Genomic DNA, 7,763 nt, shown 5'->3' with positions numbered 1-7,763 from the left:
TCTTTCCCTGCAGCGTGCCTTGGTTTCCCTGTGCAGCACCACAAACGGCTTCACAAGCACGGAGCAGGGATCACTCCTGTGCCCAGGGCTGGGGAGAGCTGGGGCTGCTGCCAAGGAAAAGTCTTTGCAACTGGGGCCAACTAATCAGGTAAATGCTTTCAGTCTGCCCAGGCCAAGCCGTGTCCTTTGCTGTTCTCCAAATATTTATGTCTTTGTGAAACACATAAACATTTCAACAGAGGTCTCTTATTCCTAGCATTTCATGTGAAGTTGTTGTTTCCACACTCCTAAACCCCCTTCAATACGACTAATTCACACTGGGGGAGTTCCTGACTTGCCTCACCAGAGTCACGGAGCCCCAGAATCCAATCCAGAGATCCTAAGCCCCAGAATCCAATCCCCAGATCCACATCCAGGCAGGGGAGGGATGGGAAGTGGTGACAGAAACCTCTGCACTGTTGTGTGTTCCCCACCTGCAGTTCCCTGCCTTCCTTATTACCCTTTTTCCTTCCTTTTTTCCCTCCTTCCCCCTTCAAAAAGCATTTGCCTCTGAACCTTCCAAAAGGAACAAAAACACAGGAGAAGTTGGGGAAGTTCCTGTAAATCAGCTGGTGAATGTAAATTTAGTCATTCACTTCATGTAAATTCAGCTGGTAAATGGCAGTTTGGTGTTTCCTCTACTATTTACTAAGAATTTACACACTTAGTAAATCTCATCTTAAAACTCTGAGCTCCCTGCTGATCTACACCAGCAAACACATAAGAATCTTCCCAGTTAGGATGAGCAATTGAGGAGCTGAATTATTCAGCACTGTGTGGTCTGTGGCAGCAGGGAGATAAAATTCCCAAGTGTTTGTTACTTCATTTACTTTCTGCAAAAAGCCTTCCCTTGGTAATTTTAGAGCTCAGAGCATGGCAGCACATAGCAAGTTCCAGCTAAATAGCACACTCCCCAAAAGTTTGCTGTTTCCTTAATGTTCATGAATATTTCAGGAATCCTGCTGAGAGGTTTCGGTGCATTCCAGGACAATGATTCCAGGTTTCTCTTTTGCCTGGAGAGGAAATGTGGCTTGACTGTGCCATATTCTGCATTACTCTTTTAGCCAGGATTTATTGCTCTTACAGAATCAGATCCCCTGAAAATATAGGAAAATATAATCCTTGACATGAGATGGGCACAATTTTTGGCTGTTGTGAGAGCAGAGTTTTCTGTAGAAATTCATTCATTCCCTTAAACCATGAGCAGTGCTGGAGCTAAGGAATAGGGTTTGCTTTTTTCACCCTTTCAGCTCGTTGTATTCCATTGCTTGAACTGGTAAAAACACTTGGATAAAAATTTGAAGTCGCAGCAACACATAAGATCAGCAAATCAGTCTTTTTCAGCTGAAATTTGATTTATTGTATAGAAAGAGTGATTTGCATCAGCATGTGGTATAATTTGAGAAATATTCACTTAATTGTGGTGCAAGTTAATTTAAGTATCTAAATGTATTGTTTAAATTATTTTCTTTTGCTTATATTGATGAATTTTTAATATACCATAAGACTTCTTAAAAATAATAGTGTGTTTAACAAATACATTTGCAGGTCTGTGTTCTCAGAAGGCTGAATGAGCACTTAAATAACATTAAAAAATCCATGTCAGGGTTTACAACATGTGCTTACCCTGAGTGCTTTGCCTTTAAATAAATGCTGACAGCAAACCAAGGAAATTATTCAAATTTTAAAACCCAGAATGTGAGAGAAGCCAATAATAAAAACTATCTGGGTCATTTCCTCCTGCAGTTAGAGCAGAGAGCTCACAGAATCTGAGCTCTGGTGGGTCCCCACATGGGAGTGACAGGAAGCGGCCTTACAGCTGCTGTGGGTGCGTTTGCACCAAAACCATGGAATTTTCAGGTGGGAAAAGACCCCTAAAAAGGGAGCTGGGAGTTGAGTGCAGTGGGAGCAGTGAGGCTGAGGGCTCAGCAATCACCCAAACTGCTGGGTAAGAATGGGAATGAATCCCTGCCTGGAGGTTGGACACCACGGATTATTGCCCCTAAATTGGCCCTTTGCCTTATTCACCGCTTCAGACTGAGTAAAACCAGGATGGCCAGATCCTCAAATACAGAGTCCTTTTGCCACTCAGTGTTTGTGTCACAGCTCAGTGAAATGGTGCTGGAACAGTCACAGAGGCAGCAATTCACTGCTCCAGTTCCAAGGCATTTCCCTGCCCAGGGAGCTCAGGAACTCCTAATTACAGGTGGATTAATCTGTGCCAGCCGCCAGCTGCACTCTGCTGCCAGGGATCCCCCCTCGAGGTTTGGGATCTGCCTGTGCCTCCTGGCCAGCTCCACGCATCTGATGCAGTGTGGAATCAGTGAATTCAGTGACTGTGCTGGCTGGGGGACAGGGACAGGAGGAGCAGGAGCCTCCCGGACTGGGATGTGTCTCCAGGGATGGAAACCTGCAAGGAGCACAGCTCACAGCAGTAACTGCTTTAGCCACCCCACCTCAAATCAGCTGCTCTTGGAGTACAAGCCTACACTTGGGCTCAGATGGAAAAGAAGTCTAATGAGAAAAAACCATTTTTATTTCTAATTTTTCTCCTGTTTAATGCACACACTTTTATTTAAGAAGACAAAACCGCTGACTTGCTAATTTTAATTCAGTCCCCAGTCTGTGGGGCAGCTTGCCTTGATTACATTGCACTAAATTACTCATCCTGGACACATCCTTCTCTTTATTTTCTCCTCCAAGAGCCAAAATATGATATTGCTTGGCAAGAGGAATGTGTATCTAAAATGTCAAATTACAGCTCGTAACTATTACGGGGTAGTTTTGGCCATAGCCCTCTGTGACCGTTCCAAAACAGATTTCTCTTTCTAGGAGATCCTAAAACCTAACCCATGCTTTATATTTGGGTTTAGGTTGCATTTGGGGCATGTATTGCTTTGGTTGAACTTGAAATTTTTAATTTCTCCAGACTTCCAAGGCTTCAGATTGCATGAACTGATAACTCTGTGTGTACACATCAAGAACTGCAGATCATTTCTCACCACCTATAAAAGGCACATTATCTATCGTAACAGAAGAATAAAATGATAAAGCAGGTTCATATTGGTCAACTCTTCATCTGAAGACAGCGCTGGAACTTGATTAAATCCCTGCCATTAAGTCACTGATATCAGCCTTCACTGAAATTTAATTACAGCTCGTTACTCGGTGTTATAATTCTAAACCAGGTGCCACCAGCACAAACACTCAGCCCCCTGGAGTTCACTTCTCCTGGGAATATGAAGAAATGGCTTTGTTTTAATTTATTTATTTTTTTGAATTTAGCATCTGCTAGTTTTGTCTTCAGTGCTAAATTTGGAATGGATTGGATTAATGGAAATATAGAAGCTTGATAAAGAAATGGAATTCAGCCTTTGTATTCTGAATGTGGATAGGAGTGATTGGACCATGAAGATTTTGCTATAAACAGTTGTGCAATTCAGGTTTTACTTTTGCTAACCTTGCTGTGCTAAGACAGGATGCTGGACATCATTTTACATAATAAAATGCCCGTATCTGTTAGCAATACAACTTTCTTTGCTTGCTTTTGAGGAGGTCACACTCCAGGGAAAGGCAGATTCCAGCCTGGATGGATGCCTGAAGCCATCCTGATGTTCCATGCTCCTGCCTGTGGTGCCTGCTGGGAGACCTGGCTTTTTGTGAACCGATTTTGTGGAGGTGAGAGGGACTCATGGGTGGAGGGGGGAGTGTCAGGAGTGGTTTTGATGAGACAAAACTAACAGGCCTCCAGATGATTGCTCAATCAAGCTGAAGGATTCAAGCAGAGCTGCTCTTACTGCCAGATGATCATTATGTTATGGAAGAGGTTTGGATGGAAGAACTTGGGAATTTAGTGATAGAGTAATGATGAATCCTCCCTAGACTTGTCAGATATCCCATTGCAGGAACTCTGCCTGTTGATGATTGAAAAAGACATCTTGGCAGACTCAAATCAAAGACTTCCACAGCTTTGGAGGGCTTGAGCCTTTTAACCACATGGTAATTATAAAGACTATAAATAACACTTAAAAATCCAGTTCAAACAGTCCTCAATAAATTATTTTAATGTGCTGTTATTGGCCCCCTCCTTCAGGATATCACAAGTCTGCACTGTCAGTCTGACAGGCTGAAATGTGCTCTGTTAAATCAACAGCTCAGCTGTCTTACAGACTGAGGGAAGCCTAGATCCACTGTTTGTAGATGTGGCATTTGGGGACATGGGGCAGTGCTGGGGGAGCAGCTGGACTCGATGGTCCCAGAGATTTTCCAGCCTAAACCATTCTGTGATTCCATTGAAGCTTCACCCAGTGTGAGGAAAGCTTTGTCGCCTGAAAGGATATTAGGGAAGAGCCACCAGCAGAGTTGTCTGGGACTGTTCTCTCCATGTTTTTCAGATGAAAATGACTCCATGAACTCATGAATTGTGGCTTTTCTTGCCCAGTCCCTTGCTGAGGGAGGCCAGGACAGCTGAGTGGAGACAGTGGCTCTGAAGGACCTAAGCTGGGCAGTGTCACCCAGCCAGTGCTGCTCTGGTGCTCACAGCTTGGACTCAGTGGTCTTGGAGGTATTTTCCAGCCTCAATCAATCTGTGATTCTGTGAAATATTAAGCCTAACTCTGAGTTTCCAGATGTAGGAACAGTGGCAAAATTCAGCTTTCCTCCTTCCTAATCAGTGATAAATGTTTGCCTTGGAAATCACTCCAGCTGTTTACACTCTGGAGTGGGGCTGCTTCAGCAGGCACACTGCAGACCTGTGGATTTTCTTCCTTCTCCCAGCTGCAGTGGACATGACCAGGTGTAAATCTCTGTCTGCTCACCAGTCTCAACCCCCACATGCTGGTTTTGATGTGTGCCACATCTGAGTATCTTTACAAACCACGGAAAAGGGTTTTTTAACAAACAGAAAATGTTCCCCACTCTCTGTGTGCTGGAAATGACATCAAACACCCTTTTCCTGTACAGTGAGAAAATGTTCCATGTTATCAGTATCTGTGGGAGAACAGAACTAAGAATTTACCTTTCAAAGCAGTTCATACTTTCAATCATCCTTAAACTGCTCATTATTTACTACCAGGAGCATCTTTGTAATGTTTTAGGTGTATCCCAAAACAAACAAGGACCTGCATCAAGTAATACCAATATCCATGCTGAACACAGAGCTCACAGCCCCAAAACTTAGGAGTGTGTGGAAACCCTGCTGGGCCCTTACTACACCTTCAGGCAGCAAAATCCCTTTGAAAATCTGGGCTTTAGGCCCAACCCTGCCAAGAGTTCTCTGTGGAAAGCTCCTCCTCCTGCCTGGGGCTGACCCTGGCACAGCTCTCACAAAGTCTCAGCTTTCCAAACAGCCTAAAGCAGGCAGGGAAAAATCATGTCAGGAGTGGCAAACAGATGAGTTCCCTGATGATTGATGTCTTTCAGAGACAGGAATTCTGATTTGTGAACAGCTGGAAAGCACTGCTGGCTCCTCTCTGGTGCCAGTCTGTGTGTGGTCACTTTGGAATGTGCTCCATATGCCCTTTGGACACGTGTCAAAAGTCACATGTCATTAATTTCTCCAAACTTCGCAGTATTAAAGGTGTAGGAAGGTCGTAGAAACGGAAAGTGCCTTATAAATGTGAAGAATTGTTTCCTGTGGTTTAGTTATTTAACTTTTTTCAATCCAGATTTTTTTCCTGATGGCAGGATTTGAGCTCTACCTCTGAGATTTTTGTCCCAGAAATAAATGGCTTGGAACAAAAGGGACTTTTAACAGGAGATTGCACCATGCACCTTCTGTAGAGTCATTAAAGGCAGATTGGATTTAGTGGCACTCCTGGCTCCAAAGATGCTGCCCAGAGCAGCTGCCCCATGATCCCTGGCAGTGTCCAAGGCCAGGTTGGACAGGGTTTGGAGCAGCCTGGGATCATGGAAGGTGGAAGGGGGTGGCACTGGATGGGATTTAAGGTCCCTCCAAACCAAACCATTCCAGGATTCTGTTTGGTCACACAGGTCCCTGCATTTGGATAAGCAGTACCTCAAAGAGTGGCTGGGACTGGTCTGACTCTCCTTGTCAGCAGTGCTTACAGGCTGTGAGGGAACAAACACAATTCCAAGGCTTGATCCATCCCCAACAGAGAAAAGAGCAAAAATCATCACTCAGAATCAACACTGTGTCAGACAGACATCCAAAAAATTATTATTAGATATTTCAAAAGAAGCCTTTTTAACAGCAATTGTTCTATGTGGGATTTTTTTCTTTTTTTTAATTTCAGTATAAAGTATTTGGTATTTGGAGTCTTTAATAGTGTTGGCAAAAAGCCATTAAGAGGCTTTGATTTTTGGAAGCAAATCCATGTGACTGATCCGAGTGGGATCATAATGGCTACAAGGACCCGTCCATTAAGAGCTATTTTTAACAGTGAAGTCAGAGCTGGAATGTGAAAGTAAAGCTAAGACTAAACTAAAAAAAGGTTAAACTTGCAATATTCTTAAAGATTAAACTGTCCTGCAGTTACAAAATAGCTAAAGTTATTCCTGGTGCCTATATCCCAACATATATCATCCCAAGTTATATTGTTCCTAAGGATCTACCAACAAAACCCTGAGTACAGACAGTGCTCCTACATTGAATGGTCAAGGTGTCTTGGAGTCTTTCCCAACTTTCTTCCTATTGCTTTTTGCTTCAGCTCATCACTGGTTTGTGCTTCTACATCTTTGACCTGTCTTTCGTTTTGTTCCTGTCTGTATTTTCATTATCAGTTGTTTCCTTTCATGGCTTATTTGTCCTCAAGTGTTTCTGGCAACTCCCCATCTAGTTTCAGCCGTACAGGATGATGTTCTGCATCCATCATTCCAGGGTAACAGGGGAACAGAGCATGAATCCTTGAGGTATCCAGTAAATAAACACCAGAGACAGAATCCCAGCCTGGTTTGGCTTGGGAGGGACCTTAAAGCCCATCCCATCCCACCCCTGCCATGGCAGGGACACCTCCCACTGTCCCAGGCTGCTCCCAGCCCCAATGTCCAGCCTGGCCTTGGGCACTGCCAGGGATCCAGGGGCAGCCCCAGCTGCTCTGGGCACCCTGTGCCAGGGCCTGCCCACCCTCACTGTAAAAGTCTGCCTAATTCCTGATCTAAATCTCTCCTCCTTCAGTTTAAAACTATTTCCCCTTGTCCTGCTGCTAAAAGGTGATGGCAGGGGGTGATGAGCTCATTCTGGGTCATGCAAAGGACCCTTCGAGCAGACAGAGCTTGGAGCAGGAGGCCAGCAGCTTCCAGAGGGTGGGATGGGTACAGAGCATCCTCCTCTGGGAAAGGGAGATAGATGGAGGGGAGCAAAACTGGGAAAACTGCTCAGCGTGAATGACTGTGATGAATTAAACTTGTGCTGATGGAAGAACAAAGCATTGCCCAGAGCCGTGGGGATGGGAGAGCAGTGGGGAAAATGTGATGGTGAGTTTAGGCTGGAGAGGAGAACGCTCCGGGAAGACCTCAGAGCCTCTTCCAGAGGCTAAAGGGGCTCCAGGAGAGCTGGAGAGGGACTGGGGACAAGGCATGGGGGGACAGGACACAGGGAATGGCTTTAAGCTGGAAAAGGGTAGATTTAGACGGGATATTGGGACGGAATTGTTCCCTGGGAGGGCGGGCAGGCCCTGGCACAGGGTGCCCAGAGCAGCTGTGGCTGCCCCTGGATCCCTCTAAGTTTCCAAGGCCAGGTTGGAGCAGCCTGGGACGGTGGAAGG

Source organism: Corvus brachyrhynchos, unplaced genomic scaffold (genome assembly GCF_000691975.1).
Source record: "Corvus brachyrhynchos isolate BGI_N302 unplaced genomic scaffold, ASM69197v1 scaffold280, whole genome shotgun sequence".
NCBI classification, from domain to species: Eukaryota; Metazoa; Chordata; class Aves; order Passeriformes; family Corvidae; genus Corvus; species Corvus brachyrhynchos.
Note: the sequence above shows the minus strand (reverse complement) of the source record.